General features: G+C 37.6%; 1 protein-coding gene across 1 annotated transcript in view; it reads left to right on the top strand.

The window, feature by feature from the left end:
* Positions 1-7935: 7935 nt before the first annotated feature.
* The window catches only part of LOC105002319 (cytochrome c oxidase subunit 7B2, mitochondrial), a 135232-nt gene continuing 125918 nt past the window's right edge, over positions 7936-17249 (top strand). The window contains exon 1 of the mRNA XM_010858862.1: positions 7936-8020. The gene's annotated coding sequence lies outside the window, so the exon portion shown is untranslated. The remainder of the gene's footprint in view (positions 8021-17249) is intronic.

The following is a 17249-nucleotide window of genomic DNA, read 5'->3' as shown; positions in this document are numbered from 1 at the left end:
ATGTTAAAAAAAAAGGTATTTGAACAATTAGTATTATAATCACTGGAGAATTCCAACCTATGAAAAAGACAACCCCAGCTTTATCCCCCATTGGCTTGCATCATGTGGAGTGCTGTTGTGTATACCACCATTACCTAATAGTTAAAGATCAATTCAGAGAAGAAACATTTGTTTTTCCATAAAATCCATTGAGGATACATCTCTCTGTTTTAAAACATGAAACAAGATTGTGAGAGAACTGGGTCACATATGTTGCTGTCAACAGGGTATAAAAATTAGAGGCCATTCAGGTTCCAGGGAAAAGAATTACTGGGGCAGGGTGGCTTCTTCCTAAACCTTAGCTAAAAATGGCAGCACAGTTAAGTAAAGGGAGTTCAAAGTTTGGGATTGTGACAGTGGAGATATGTTTTTCTGCTCCTGTTGCACCAGCCCCTTAACCATCCCTTTATTTAGCTAATTGACTCCAGACCTTAGTGAACTGGCACTTGAGCCAGTTAAAGTGGCAATTTGAAACAAAGAAATTTTAAAATTAGTTTTGGAGGTTCAATTCAGTTCAGTTCAGTCGCTCAGTTGTGTCAGACCCTTTGCGACCCCATGGACTGCAGCAGCCAGGCTATCTGTTCGTCACCAATTCCCAGAGCATACTCAAACTCATGTCCATCAAATCGGTGATGCCATCCAGCCATCTCATCCTCTGTGGTCCACTTCTCCTTCTGCCTTCTATCTCTCCTAGCATCAGGGTCTTTTCCAATGAGTCAATTCTTGCCATCAGGTGGCCAAAGTATTGGAGTGTCAGCTTCAGCATCAGTCTTTCCAGTGAATATTCAGGAATGATTTCCTTTGGGATTGACTGGTTAGATCTCCTTGCACTCCAAGGGACTCTTAAGATTCTTTTCCAACACCACAGTTCAAAAGCTTCAATTCTTCGGTGCTCAGCTTTCTTTATGGTCCAACTCTCACATCCATACATGACTACCGGAAAAATCCTAGCTTTGACTAGATGGACCTTTGTCAGCATAGTAATGTCTCTGCTTTTTATATGCTAAGTTGGTCATAGCTTTTCTTCCAAGGAGCAAGCATCTTTTAATTTCATGATTGCAGTCACCATCTGCAGTGATTTTGGAGCCCAAGAAAATAAAGTCTCTCACTGTTTCCATTGTTTCCCCATCTATTTGCCATGAAGTGATGGGACCGGATACCATGCCATGATCTTCTTTTTTTGAATGTAGAGTTTTAAGTTTTTTCACTCTCCTCTTTCACTTTCATCAAAAGGCTCTTTAGTTCCTCTTTGCTTTCTGCCATAAGGGTGGTGTCATCTGCATATGAGAGGTTATTGATATTTCTTCCTGCAATCTGGATTCCAGATTGTGCTTCATCCAGCCCAGTATTTTGCATGATGTCCTCTGTATATAAGCTAAATAAGCAAGATGACAATATACAGCCTTGACTCCTTTCCCTATTTGGAACCAGCCTGTTGTTCCACGTTTTGAGGTTCAGTATCACAAATTTAGACAGGCGGTTCCAATGACCTAAATAAATGGAGAAGTCATTTCTGTCTAATATCCTGCACAGTATTAGCTATAAAGAAAATAAAAATAAAAACTTGCCAGGAATCATAATCTCTCAAGCATTCATGTGGTACTAATGTAGTTAGATATTTATTTTTAACCTGAATCACTTCTTGATGAAGATATATTATTTTATGACATCTCCTACTAAATTCCATTGTTTGTTTCATTAAAAAATTTTTTTTTGATTTTTTTTTCAAGTGTATGATTCTACTGCAATCATACATTTGCAGTAGAGTGGTTGTAGAATCACAGCACAGCACTCAAAAATCAATTTCCAAGTAAATTAATTTATTCACTTGGATTTCTTAAACACCTTGAAGTGTATGCATATAATAAAAATGAACCACTTAAAATCTCCTCTTATGTCCTATCCCTTTCCCCATATTCCACAGTCATTCCCATTTCCCTGCCTCCAAAAGTCTTCATAAATGCCTCCTTAAGGACCTATATCATTCACCTCTCATTTTTTTACAGCTTTCTGCCTAACTCTCTAGTTTGCTTCTTCTTCATATTCCATTGTTCTTTAAAACAAAGCATCAGACTTTACTTTCACCACCAGACACATGCACAACTGGTCATCGTTTCTGCTTTGGCTCAGCCTCTTCACACTTTCTGGAGCTATTTCTCTCCTCTTCCCCAGTAGCATATTGGACACCTACTGACCTGGGGGCCTTATCTTCCAGTGTCATATCTTTTTGTCTCTTCTTACTGTTCATGGAGTTCTCAAGGCAAGAATACTGAAGTGATTTGCCACTCCCTTCTCCAGCGGACTACGTTTTGTCCTGGAATATTCATTGTAAGGACTGATGCTGAAGCTGAAGCTTCAATACTTTGGCCACCTGATGTGAAAAGCCAACTCATTGGAAAAGACCCTGAAGTTGGAAAAGACTGAGGGCATGAGGAGAAGGAGCGACAAAGGATGAGATGGTTGGATGGCATCATCGCCTCAATGGACATGAGTTTGAGAAAACTCTGGGAGATATTGAAGGACAGGGAAGTATGGTGTGCTGCAGTCCCTTGGGTCACAAAGAGTTGGACACGACTGAGTGACTGAACAACAACAACATATTCCATTATGAACAAAATAACCCATCAGGCAATTGACAAAATTTTCTTCAGAGAATTTTGATCATTCCTTCTCTCCAACTTGGATTCTGAATGGATCTAAATTTAGAAGTAGGAGTAGTGTGATCAGTTTTCAGAGATAGAAAAAAGAAAAATGTAGGAAAAGAAGAGAGGTAATACAGGGTGCCAATTTTCACTTCTGAAGTTAAGCTCTATGATGGAACAACAACAACAAAAAATCTACATGGTTAGAAATAACTATAAAGGGAGGAAAGTACATAAAATATATGTAGTTGAGTTGGAGAAGATCTTTTGAAAGGGGATTGCTTCCACACCTTTTCTGAAGACTTTCTGAAAGTGTCAGGCTCACAGAAGTGTGCCACAGAAAAGATTGTATATCCCATTTCTTGGCATCTTGTCCAAAATAGTATTTATCCCAGATTTTAAATTTTTGATTAAAAATTAGTCTTTATGTTTGTACTAAAATAAGTCAGCTATTTGTTAGATCTTAGCCTTATTCTTCTGACTTCTACCATGGTCTCATTTAGAAATGTGAAGCATGTATAACAAACAAAATTCTGATTTTGTTCGTTATGCATGATCAAACCTCAGAAACAACCAATAGTAGATTGTCTCTGGTTCTTGTCTTTCCAGACCCAATATAACCAACGTCTTTCCATTAAGAATATTAGGTAAGATACTAATAAAGCAACATGATCTGGGACACTAGCAGCTTAGGGCAGCTAAGAGAACTAACTTCTGGTCTTGGGTCATGGTGAGCAAGCTTTCTGATGCTGTTCTCCTTACTGTCCTGTTGGGGTACCATTCTGCTGTGACCTGGTTCAATAGACCTTTGAGAGACAGAGGTCCTCCTTTAGATGCCAAAGGATGTACTCAGTGAAACATTGCAGATAAGGTACACAAAACAAGCCTGGGCAACTGAGGCTAACTTATACTACTCTTGAGCTCATGAATAAGCTGAATTTTCTTGTCACAGTTGTTTTGTCATTTATTATATATTATAATAAAGTACTTTATTATTTAGTAAAATTTTAACTTGCAATAAGCCTTTTCATAAACAATCAGACTTAAAAAAAGGAAAGTGTATATTACATGAGATTTTAAATATTAAATTTCTGTTTTTAAGAAAGTTCATAAATATTAAGTACACAAAAGAGTTTTCACCATTTATCATCCATAATGAGAACTTTGGTAGTGATATCACTACCAAAGCCAGAAGTGATAGATTTGCAAAAGAATCATCAGCATTTACTTCAAAGGTTAGTAGTTATTTTAAGAAGACTGTACTGGAAGATAAGAAATTAACCCACACATGGCTACAGAAGGTGCATCTATACATTTCATCGTGAAATAAATATTTTCCTTTAGAGCAAATGACTATTTATCTAGTTGTTTTTTATTATATTTTTAATCCCAAATATTTTAGTGCATGCAGTTTGATATATTGGCTATTACATAAGGCCGGTTTTGTATTATATTGCTATTTGGTGCTTCAGATAAATTCCCATGCTTTTTCTTTACTATTCAGCTTGTGGAATCACATTAAAACCTGAAAATTCATTCCTCAAAAGTAAAACATCTATTTTTGTGAATGTCATTTTATATTAAGTTAAAAGGATTATATTTAAAATAAACTTATCTTCAGTGATATGAATTTAAATTGGGCAGGTCATAAGATCATAGTAAAAGATAAAAATTCTTGAGAAATATATGCAATGACTATATCCTCAGAATTGGTGGTGGTATGTACATAATTCATAAATGCATCCAAACTGCAATTGACTTGTAAGCTATTAATTGTCAAACTTCACAAATAATGTTAGGTGCAGATATACCTTGTTTTTTTGTGTGTGTGTGCTTCATGTCACTGTGTTTTGTAGATACTGAGTTTTTTGCAAATTGTAGGTTTGTGACAACTCTCCTTTGGGCAAATCTATTGGAGACATTTTTCCAACAACATTTGATCACCTCGTGTCTCTGTGTCACATTTCAGGAATTCTTGGAATATGTCAAACCTCTTCATTTTATTATATTTGCTATAGTGATCTGGATTAGTGATCTTTGATGTTACTACTATGACTTGCTGAAGGCTCTGATGGCTAGTATATTTTAGCAATAAAATATTTCTTAATTAAGGTATATTTTTAATTTTAATTACAGTATATACATTGTCTTTTTTTAGATATAATGCTATTGTACATTTAATAGACTACAATGTACTTAAACATAAATTTTATATGTGCTGGGAAGACAAAAAGTGTGTGTAACTTGATTTATTTGATATTTGCTTTGTTCTGGTGGTCTTGGGCTGAATTTACAACATCTCTGAGATATGCCTGTATATAGATGACCTTCAGCATCTGCAGATTCCACATCCACAGATTCAACCAACCAAAGACTGAAAATATTTGAAAAAAATTTTCAGAAATTTATGAAAAGCAAAACTTAAATTTGTGGTACACACGTAACTATTTATATAGCGTTTACATTGCTTCAAATATTGTAAGTAATCTAGAGATAATTTAAAGTAAATGGGAGAATGTACATAGGTTATATGCATATTCTACGGAATTTTATATGAGGAACTAGAGCATCCATGAATTACTACTGTATATAACAGTTTGATGAATTAAACTATAAAACATTTTGTGATAAAACCAGAATTGGCTACCCCCTCCAAAAAAAACAACAACAACACTCAAACATAATAGCATATATTTTCTCTCTTTAGTTTCTTCTTAATAAGATTTTATGAATATTTAATTCTTTAAAAATACATTTTAAAATAAATTTAATTATCTAAAAAGCTACTCAATTTTTTATAAACCAAAGTTAAAAATTTTGTTGCATTGTTTAAAATTCATTTAGAAATTTTAAACAGTTCAAAAGCTGTGTTAATGGAATTCAGATTTTGAAGATATTACAGTTATTGAAAAAGTGCTTGTGACACAAGAAAGACATTTATATTTACCTCTCCAAACTAAATAACCTAATCAAGTTCACATGAATTTTAAATGATGCATAATGTAAGATTTAATTTTGACATTCTATAATTATTTCTTGGGATATTTTAACTCATATGAAGAATCTTTTGATGGAGTGCTTATTAAAACAGGATAAATTTGCATTCTTAGAGAAAATAAATGAAATTTAAGAGGCTCTCCAATTTGCAGCATCTAAGTTTGGCAAAACCTTCAAAAAGATCATAAATAATGGAAAACATTTTATGAAACTTGTATCATACAAATGTTTGCTGAAGATTGTTACTTTGAGTAGAGACAAAAAAGACAGTACTTGGGAAAATATTTGGACTGGAAATTATATATTTTAAGAAAAACTGGAAACGAGATATTCTGTTTAGCATAATTTCTCTGAGTTTATTTTCTAAATTTAAAATATTATCTACAGTGAGGAGTAAATTAAAGATGTCAAAATTTCCCATATATCAACCATAAGATACATATTTGACAAGACTGAAGGCAATTAAAAAATTTTAAAACAGTAACACCATATTGGAGAAGGCAATGGCAACCTACTCCAGTACTCTTGCCTGGAAAATCCCATGGATGGAGGAGCCTGGTAGGCTGCAGTCCATGGGGTTGCTAAAAGTCGGACATGACTGAGTGACCTCACTTTCATTTTTCACTTTCATACATTGGAGAAGGAAATGGCAACCCACTCCAGTGTTCTTGCCTGGAGAATCCCAGGGATGGGGGAGCCTGGTGGGCTGCTGTTTTCGGGGTCGCACAGAATTGGACAGGACTGAAGCAGTTTACGGAGAAGGCGATGGCACCCCACTCCAGTACTCTTACCTGGAAAATCCCATGGACGGAGGAGCCTGGTAGGCTGCAGTCCATGGGGTCACGAAGAGTCAGACACGACTGAGAGACTTCAGTTTCACTTTTCACTTGCATGCATCGGAGAAGGAAATGGCAACCCACTCCAGTGTCCTTGCCCGGAGAATCCCAGGGATGGGGGAGCCTGGTGGGCTGCCGTCTATGGGGTCGCACCTAGTCGGACACGACTGAGAGACTTCAGTTTCACTTTTCACTTGCATGCATCGGAGAAGGAAATGGCAACCCACTCCAGTGTCCTTGCCCGGAGAATCCCAGGGATGGGGGAGCCTGGTGGGCTGCCGTCTATGGGGTCGCACAGAGTTGGACACGACTGAAGCGACTTAGCAGCAGCAGCAGAAGTGACTTAGCAGCAGACTTAACAGTAGCAAAAGCGACTTAGCAGCTGCAGCAACAGCAGCAGCAACACCATATTAAAAATATATTCTTCAGGAAAATATTAGTGACAGTATTACAGACAATAAAGGCTGAAACTAATTAAAATACATTAAGATTTGCCAAGAATTACCATTTTGCTGTTTTTTAATATTCATATTATAATGAAGACATCTTAAAGTTTTTGCTTAAATATAGTTTAACTTTGAGAAATAATTTTATTTTAAAAAATGAATTTTGAATTGCTGTCTATACTAAATTCGCCAATATAAAATCTCAAAAATTTATAAATTTATTTTATTGTCCCCTTTCACTTTCAGGGGTCCTAGCTTGGAAAACATGGTTACTGTAATTAATCGGAGAAGGCAATGGCACCCCACTCTAGTACTCTTGCCTGGAAAATGCCATGGATGGAGGGGCCTGGAAGGCTGCAGTCCATGGGGTCGCTGAGGGTCGGACACGACTGAACGACTTCACTTTCACTTTTCACTTTCATGCATTGGAGAAGGAAATGGCAACCCACTTCAGTGTTCTTGCCTGGAGAATCCCAGGGACGGGGAAGACTGGTGGGCTTCCGTCTAAGGGGTCGCACAGAGTCGGACACGACTGAAGTGACTTAGCACCATAATTAATAACTTGGCATGCTTAGGAGAGGTCAGATACACTGCGAGACTTGTGGCTCATTCTCTGATTACAGGCACTTTCAAATTTCCCTCACGGCCAGGTGGGATTAAGATGTAACTGAAAGAAACAACCGGAGAGTTTGCCATAAGATCGCTGTGACAAAGAAGGAAAAGATTTCCACCGGAAAGACCATGCATTATGTTAAGGAACAGGAACCCTTGTCCCAGTGCTGTTTCCTTTACATGGAGGGACACATACAAGAACAACACCCTTAACGGTTCTCGATCTTTGGACTTCTTCCTGTATAGCCTGTGGCAATTAGCTATCTGATTGGTCAGTTCTGAAAGAGGAAGTCGGGATGTGACCCGCCCCTTTATTTCCTTTTAGGGAGGAGCGATTTCTAATAGGTTCCCACCTCACTCGGCACTCAGGCCCCCAGGCGGTAAAGTTGACAGGCGACGAATTTGCTTCTGCGCCATCTTCCGTTGGACGCTGTCTGGCCAGTTTTTGGTAAGTCTAATTCTGGAGTTCAGTATCAGTAAGCCTGCGGTTATAAGCCATACTTAATTAAGTACCTTCTCTAGCAGTTGTAAGGAAATATTTTGGTTTTCCTGCCGCTTTTATTTTTTTTTTTCATTTCTCTCAAGGGAAGAGAGTTTACTTACGGGACTCTTCTCACATGCAGACATCTAGAATATAGAGTGGGAGTAAAGAGAAAACGAAAAAGAGAAATCTGTGTTTTAGAGTGTTTATGGAGTAACACTTCGGGTGCATGCTTATGGCATGGTTGGAGTGGGAGGTATTGGACAGTGTTGGACTAGGCACTGACCACATATTTTCAGCAGTAGGGAGCTGTGACAACGTATTTTCAGTGGTAAGGGGCTGTTCCAGCTTATGGCAATTTTGTTTACAGGAGAGTGGCTGTTTTTATATAAGCAGACGCCGATTTCTGTAGCGGGCAAGTCTGCATACTTTGGGATGTAAGCAAAGGTAGGCAAGCTTTCAAGGGCTCAGCAAGAAAATCTGACCAGTACCACTGAGATATCCTTATTAAATGCATCCTAGCCAAATAGTTGCTGCTGCTTGACCTTAAATTCTACATATTTGATTATTTCTAAGTAGCCTTGTCAGAGACAAGGGTTTGATTATAGAGAGTATTTTCGTGTACCAGCCTTTTTTAGGTCTCAAAGTGTTTCTACTGTAATCAGCAGTATCTGCAGGATGTATTTAGTGCTAGGCTTAGGTTGTGGCAGAGAAAATATGAAATTCTGGTTATTTTTTATATTGTTTGGAGTCCTTTTCAGAGTCAAGAGAGGAAACAGAGGGACAAATCTAGGAGTCATGTGACTTGTTCCTATGTTTAAAAGTTTCTCCTATCTCTTTGGGGAGATACAACAGGACTTAGTGACTAAACCACCACCACTTATCTCTTAATCTCAAGTGGCCCTAAATTTGATAATTTCATACAGTCTGACCATGACTTTTCACTGCTGAGATTCAAATTGTGACTCCACCAATAGGAGGTTGATGGATACCAAAATTAAAAAAAAAAAGAGAACCCTTACTGTAAAGAGTATCTTGTTGTTTAGTCCCTCAGTCATGTCCAACTCTTTTATGACAGGCTTCTCTGTCTGTGGGATTTCCCAAGCAAGAATACTGGAGTGGGTTCTCATTTCCTTCTCCAGAGGATCTGCCTGATGCAAGGATTGAACTTCGGTCTCCTGCATTGTGGGCAAATTCTTTACCGCTGAGCCACCAGGGAAGCCGATAAGGACCATATAACTTCCTAAATTCAGCAGGAAAAATAACTCAATAAAACGATTGCAAAAATAGTGTCTAAGAAAACAAGTCAGATAGGCTTGCGCTTGGGAATCTCTGGTTCTAATGATTGCATTTGCTTAGTTTGAGGTATTCAAGTAATTTAAAATTTGTGCTCAGGTTAATATAGAACAATGGAAACAAATGAACAATGGAAACAAAAGAAAAACTGGCGGAGAATAAAACTTATTTTAGAAGAAAACTTGAGAAATTATGAAGTGAATTGACAAAGGTGACGTAGAAAATTACACTTTGAAGTTCCAGTAGACATCTGTAAGGGAGAAATAGAGAGTCAAGGGGATGTAAATGCTGTTCAACAGAGTATAAGAAAAGGGAGAGGTGTTTAGTTGTTACTAGATTGAAATAGGTCCCCAGGTCCCAAATTAATCAAAAAGAGAAAGAGGCAGGGTCTCAAATGGAATGTCTCCTTCAAAGAGAGTCAAGAAACAATTGAGGTAAGAAAATGATATAAAGTGCATTAGAACAGAATCTTAAATAGTGAGAAAAGTAGGAAGTTCTGTAGAATATACAGAGTATCATTAGGTGATTTTCAGGTACTATAGTCTTTGTAGATTTGCAGAGAGATATACTTAGTTTGTGCCTTAAAGGAATATGCCCAAGAATTAGGACTGAAGACAAGGCTCAGCAAGATAAGGCACATTGCAAGGAACAAGGCAAGAAGATGAGTTAAATTTAAGCTTGTATAGGCTTGATATCAGTCTGATGGGAGAAAAGTCTTTTTTTGTTGAATTATCCATCTCAGAGAAGTGGGGGATAAGAAATCTGTTTAAATAGTAGATACTTTTAGTAAACTCAGAATGTAGTGATTTCATCATTGATAGTTGAAATGATTCTGGAATTTAAGAAATGGAGGAAGAAATTAGAAAAAAAACAAAACCCACAAACCCTGATGTCTGGAAAAGATAAAAAGGAAGGCAAGTATTCATTTCCAGCAAACAGCAATAATCTGTTATATTTTGGAGAACAGACCAAATTAATAAGCAGGTTAAGCAGTTAGAAACTCAACTTTTGAAATGGATTAAATGGTTAACAAATTAACTCCAACTTTCTGAAAGGTATAGGAAGATAAAAAGTAGAGGCATATTTTATTGCTGTAGAAAAATGTGTAGCAGAAAAAAAAATGCTATTCAAGGCCTGAACACTTCAGTGATGAAAGGCACTGCCCGCAGGAGCATATGGAAGGGCTATTAGTTCTCAGTGGGCCCCTAGGCTCTCAGGCTTCAGAAACATCAATTGCAGCTTCACTTCAGGAATCAACTTTTGAGAGTGATTTTTCAGCCAAAATAAATAAGATAAAAAGGAAACCCTCTCTGAGATACAGGTTTCACCAGCTAAGCCATTCCGTAGCAAGAGGCAGTGGAAAGAGCCACTGTCATATAGGATTGAAAATATCTGCTTTCTGGAGGTAGTAAGGCTTATTTCATGAGATAGAGTTTCCACTTCCAGTAGTAACAGAGTGTCAAAAACTGGAAGTTAAAGGAGAGAACAGAAATGAAGAGGTTTTAAAAATATGTTGCAGAGGGAAAAATTATACTTCAAGTAAAATCTGGCGATCTTGACTGCAGAATTTTAAACTTTTCTGAAAGTCAGGAATGTCTGAAATGTCAGTCCAAGAGAGGCAGTGGTATGCTAAATGCATTTTTGTGCCTAGATTGATGAGTCCATAGTGTCATAATTAATGTACTAATAGTTTCCTGGAATCTGTACCGCTCACACAGACTTACAAGCATCCAGATAAAGCTAAAACCAATAATATTTCCAGGTATACTTCTTCCTTTTCGTGCATACTCAGTCGCTCAGTCCTGTCCAACTCTTGGTGACCCTATGGGCTGTAGCTTGTTAGGCTCCTCTGTCCAGGGGATTCTCCAGGCAAGAATACTGGAGCGGGTTGCCATTTCCTACACCAGGGGATCTTCCCAACTCAGGGATCAAACCTGCATCTCTTGTGTTTCCTGCTTTGGCAGGTGGATTCTTTACCGCTTGTGCCACCAATTCTGATTTTTAAGAACACAGTGTTTTAGGGGGATATCTAGTCTAGAATCTGGGAATGTCTTATATTTAAGTTTTAGTGCTCTGGGGCCAGTTTTAAGTTTATATGTTAATTTACTTTTGTTTTTGAACCATACATTCCAAACTCAAAAACTTGTAATTCAAAAACTAAAAAAATATACATTGATAAATCTAATTTCTGTTATATTTCTTTCAAGTTGTACTTACTGATATTTACTTGTTTAACATGGGATTCCCAGGTGCTTCAGGGGCAGAGAATTTGCTTGCCAAGCAAGAGACCCTGATTTGATCCCTGTGTAGAGAAGATGCCCTGGAGAAGGAAATGGCAACCTAATCCAGTATTCTTGCCTGGGAAATTCCTTGGATGGAGGAGCCTGGCAGGCTACAGTCCAGGGAGTCGCAAAGAGTTAGACACGACTTTGCCACTAAACAGAAGCAGCAGTTGTTTAACAAACATTACTGTAATTGTTAGTAAATGCCCAATATTGTCCTGTGTACTTTGCAGTTGTTAACTCATTATTTTTGTGTATCAATCCCTAAAGTAAGAATTCCTACAATTTCCGTTTTATAGATCGTCTAAAAGACTTTAATTAATTTGTAAGTGTGAGAGATAGACCCAGGCAGTTTGGTTTGAGTTAGACTATGTGGGAAATTCTTAAAGAGATGGGAATACCAGACAGTTTTACCTGCCTCCTGAGAAACCTGTATGCAGGTCAAGAAGCAACAGTTAGAAACAGACATGGAGCAACAGACTGGTTCCAAATTGGGAAGGAATGCCTTAAGGCTGTATATTGTCACCCTGCTTATTTAAGTTATATGTAGAGGACATCATGAGAAATGCTGGGCTGGATGAAGCACGGGCTGGATGAAGCACGGGCTGGATGAAGCACAGGCTGGAATCAAGATTTCTGAGAGAAATATCAATAATCTCAGGTATGACAGATGACATCACCCTTATGGCAGAAAGTGAAGAGGAACTACAGAGACTCTTGATGAAAGTGAAAGAGAAGAGTGAAAACCTGGCTTAAAACTCAACATTCAAAAAGCTAAGATCATGGCGTCCAGTCCCATCACTTCATGGCAAATAGATGGGGAAACAATGGAAACAGTGAGAGACTTTTTTTCCTTGGGCTCCAAAATCACTGCAGATGGTGACTGCAGCCATGAAATTAAAAGACGCTTGCTCCTTGGAAGAAAAGCTACAACCAACCTAAACAGCATACTAAAAGGCAGAGATGTTACTTTGCCAACAAAGGGCAGTCTAGTCAAGGCTATGGTTTTTCCAGTAGTCATGTATGGATGTGAAAGTTGGACCATACAGAAGGCTGAGCACTGAAGAATTGATTCTTTTGAACTGTGTTATTGGAGAAGACTCCTGAGAGTCCCTTGGACTGCAAGGAGATCCAACCAGTCCCTCCTGAAGGAAATCAGTCCTGAATATTCATTGGAAAGACTGATGCTGAAGCTGAAGCTCCAATATTTTGGCCACCTGGTGCAAAGAGCTGACTCATAGAGAAGACCCTGATGCTGGGAAAGATTGAAGGCAGAAGAAGGAGATGACAGGATGAGGTGGTTGGATGGTATCACTGACTCAATGGACATGAGTTTGAGCAAGCTCTGGAAGATGGTGAAGGACAGGGAAGTCTGGTGTCCTACAGTCCTTGGGGTTGCAAAGTTTAAATGCAAATGTATGCATATATGAATACATATTTTTAATTTTGCCTTTTCTCTACAAAAGAAATCAAATTTTATATACTGTTCTACATCTTGTTTTTTCCCTTAGTTGCTCATTCTAGAAATGCTTCCATATCAATAGGTAGAGAGCTTCTTTCTCATGGTATAAAATATTAATATAGCGTAACATGAATATTTGCTATGTGAATGTATCATAGTTTATTTAAATATTCCCCTGTTGATAGACACTTGAGTGATTTCCCTTCTTTTGCAATTAAAAATAGTAGTTTGGTAATAAGCTTATATACTTCTCATTTTTGGCAAGTTATCTATAGTATAAATTCTGAGACTTGATTTTTTGGATCAGAAGTTAAATGCATATATAACGTTGTTTGGTGATGGTGGTTTAGTCGCTAAGTTGTGTCTGACTCTTGTGACCCCATGGACTGTAGCCTGCCAGGCTCTTTTGTCCGTGGGATTCTCCAGGCAAGAGCATTGGAGTGGGTTGCCATTTCCTTCCCCAGGAAATCTTCTTAACCTAGGAATCAAACCCAGGGCTCCCACATTGCAGGCAGATTCCCTACCGACTAAGCTATGAATACATGATTTCAAATATTACTAATGGACCATATATCTAATCAGTTACAGGTTCCATTATTCATCAAATATATGTTAAACTTAGCTACCAAATTCATCCAAATCTTACGTATGGAATTTTATTCAGAAACTAATGCTCTCCATTTCAAGAGACCAATATTGTCAACACTTAAGCACTTAATATCCAATTCTTCACATGAATTTTTTTGTCTGATGGACCACTGTTAACTTTTCTCATGAAGTCTGAGCAATAAAATTATATTTCATAGATGTTCTTACAGTATTTGCAGTAGATAGCATTGTTTATATATTGCTAAATCTCATAAGTCTTTTACATTTTGCATTCTGCTTATATGCCTCACAATAGCCTTATTAACAATGTTATGAAAGGTTGAGATTTTTGCCAATCTGATAAGTGAAAAATGTTACTTCAGTGTTGTTTTAATTTGCATTCATTATATAATAATAGGACACAAAAGAGTTTGATATCTTTCCATTTGTTTAAGGGCCACTTGAATTTTTCTGGGAACTGGCTCTCAGTTTTTGTCCTTTTTCCAGGGAACCCTTAGTGTTTTATTTCTGTTTGATATCCAGCTGCTCTTTTTATATGAAGAAGATATTACTTTTGTCTCTGATGTGAGTTTCACATGTTTTTCCCATGTCAGTCATTTGTCTTTTGACCCTACTAATTTTTTTAATGTGGTAAAAATATATCTATTTTATTTTATTTTATGAGTTTGGAGTCATATTTAGAAATGTATTTCTCCAAGTTTATAAAGAAATTTATTTTCTTTAGTACTTTTATGGTTGCTTTTTTTCCTTTATACATTAAATTTTTGATTCTTTTTGAGTTTGTCAGTGGTCATGAAGTAAGATACAGATTCAACTTTATTTTTTTTCAGATGACTACTTTTTGGACTCTTTAAGATGTTTATAGTAAAAACATGTCTTTTTACCTGTCTTTAACATGATACAATTTATGAATCCTTGAGGAAACTATACCCATTTTAGACACTGAGAATACCTCTGACTGAGAAAAAGTAGAATAAATTTATCAACATGAGTTTTGGACTTTGTACTAGCAATTTGATTTTAATATTTTCAAACTGCAGCTCACAAAGGCCTGAGACTTTGACCATAGACATTAAATTTCTTTCAACCTTAAAATTTCTTGTATTTAAACTTTCAAGGTTATCTAATTTTTGGACTTTAATTTATCCTTGGGATTTTAATAATTTAAAGAGGTTATTTTCAAGTTTGGAATATGTCTATAATGTCAGAATTTTATTCTTAGAATTTCAGCCTTTTGATAAAATTACAGGACTGCTGATGAAAATGGTGAATGTGCTGGTCAAAATTTGGGATAAGAAATAGAATTGGGATTAAATTTTCAGCTTTAGATTTAGAATGACTACAGATTTACTTCAGTTAATGTGGTTTTTGACCTGTTTTGAAGGATTCTGAGCTTGAAAATCTAAACTGGAAACACTGGCTCTAGAAAGATACCCAGAGTCATAGTTGGAGTGGGTGACTCAATGGTGGGAGCAGGAATGTCTTGATAAGATACTCATTCCTTTCTCTAGGGGAAAGCCACTCCTCAAGCTGAGCTGAAGCTTAAGATTAAGCTTAGAGGTTTAGAAAGAATAGAATGCTGCAGAATATTGGTGTATGGGAGGGACCATAGAATGCTTCCTGCCCACCTCTGATGTTTCCTTTACGTGTAAGATCCATTGTCATAACATGTCTGAAGTAGTTCAGGGAGTTATTTGATTGTTGAATTGATAAGGAGAAACTAGGAACCCCTTTATTTTCACTTGTTCTTGGAATTGAACTGTCTTCAGGAAGCTGCTCTGCTCTCTTGTTTTACAAGGGTAGAAGAAGGACTATCGCCAATACCTTATTTCTGAGACTAAAAGGGAAAAAGCATAATTTTGGATTCAGTACTAGAAAATATATTAATAGATAAACTGCAGTCTTCACTATCTGCTTTAGTTAGTTCAGTCGCTCAGTCATGTCCGACTCTTTGCCACCCCACGAATCGCAGCATGTCAGGCCTCCCTGTCCATCACCAACTCCCGGAGTTCACTCAGACTCACGTCCATCAAGTCAGTGATGCCATCCAGCCATCTCATCCTCTGTCGTCCCCTTCTCCTCCTGCCCCCAATCCCTCCCAGCATCAGAGTCTTTTTCAATGAGTCAACTCTTCGCATGAGGTGGCCAAAGTACTGGAGTTTCAGCTTTAGCATCATTCCTTCCAAAGAAATCCCAGGGCTGATCTCCTTCAGAATGGACTGGTTGGACCTCCTTGCAGTCCAAGGGACTCTCAAGAGTCTTCTCCACCACCACAGTTCAAAAACATCAATTCTTTGGCGCTCAGCCTTCTTCACAGTCCAACTCTCACATCCATGCATGACCACAGTAAAAACCATAGCCTTGACTAGACGAACGTTTGTTGGCAAAGGAATGTCTCTGCTTTTGAATTTGCTATCTAGGTTGGTGAAAACTTTCCTTCCAAGGAGTAAGTGTCTTTTAATTTCATGGCTGCAGTCACCAACTGCAGTGATTTTGGAGCCCCCCCACCCCAAAGTCTGACACTTTCCACTGTTGCCCCATCTATTTCCCATGAAGTGATGGGACTGGATGCCATGATCTTCGTTTTCTGAATGTTGAGCTTTCCAACTTTTTCACTCTCCTCTTTCACTTTCATCAAGAGGCTTTTTAGTTCCTCTTCACTTTCTGCCATAAGGGTGGTGTCATCTGCATATCTGAGGTTATTGAGATTTCTCCTGGCAATCTTGATTTCAGCTTGTGCTTCTTCCAGTCCAGCATTTCTCATGATGTACTCTGTATATAAGTTAAATAAGCAGGGTGACAATATACAGCCTTGATGTACTCCTTTTCCTATTTGGAACCAGTCTGTTGTTCCATGTCCAGTTCTAACTGTTGCTTCCTGACCTACATACAGATTTCTCAAGAGGCAGGTCAGGTGGTCTGGTATTCCCATCTCTTTCAGAATTTCCCACAGTTTATTGTGATCCACACAGTCAAAGGCTTTGGCATAGTCAATAAAGCAGAAATAGATGTTTTTCTGGAACTCTCTTGGTTTCCCATGATCCAGTGGATGTTGGCAATTTGATCTCTGGTTCCTCTGCCTTTTCTAAAACCAGCTTGAACATCAGGAAGTTCACGGTTCACATATTGCTGAAGCCTGGCTTGGAGAATTTTGAGCATTACTTTACTAGCATGTGAGATGAGTGCAATTGTGTGGTAGTTTGAGCATTCTTTGGCATTGCCTTTCTTTGGGATTGGAATGAAAACTGACCTTTTCCAGTCCTGTGGCGACTGCTGAGTTTTCCAGATTTACTGGCATATTGAAAAAAAGAGAAAGATAAATAGAGGTTGAAGTATTGATAATATTTATTGGAGGAGATGGTACATGATTTGGACCTTGCTTTTTATAAGTAAAAAAAGAAAGCATATAGGGTGTGGATATTAATATGAATTAAAGCCATTTCTTGAACATATAATAACTTTCTTCTCCAACTATAGAGAAATATAGCAATAAACAAAAAGTGATGAACAGCCCCTTTTCCCTGATTTTACAGTGTGGTAATTTTAC

The sequence above is a fragment of the Bison bison genome, unplaced genomic scaffold (assembly GCF_000754665.1).
Source record: "Bison bison bison isolate TAMUID 2011002044 unplaced genomic scaffold, Bison_UMD1.0 scf7180017864451, whole genome shotgun sequence".
Lineage (NCBI taxonomy): Eukaryota > Metazoa > Chordata > Mammalia > Artiodactyla > Bovidae > Bison > Bison bison.
The sequence above is the reverse complement of the archived record's forward strand: the minus strand, read 5'-3'. Positions and strand labels throughout refer to the sequence as shown.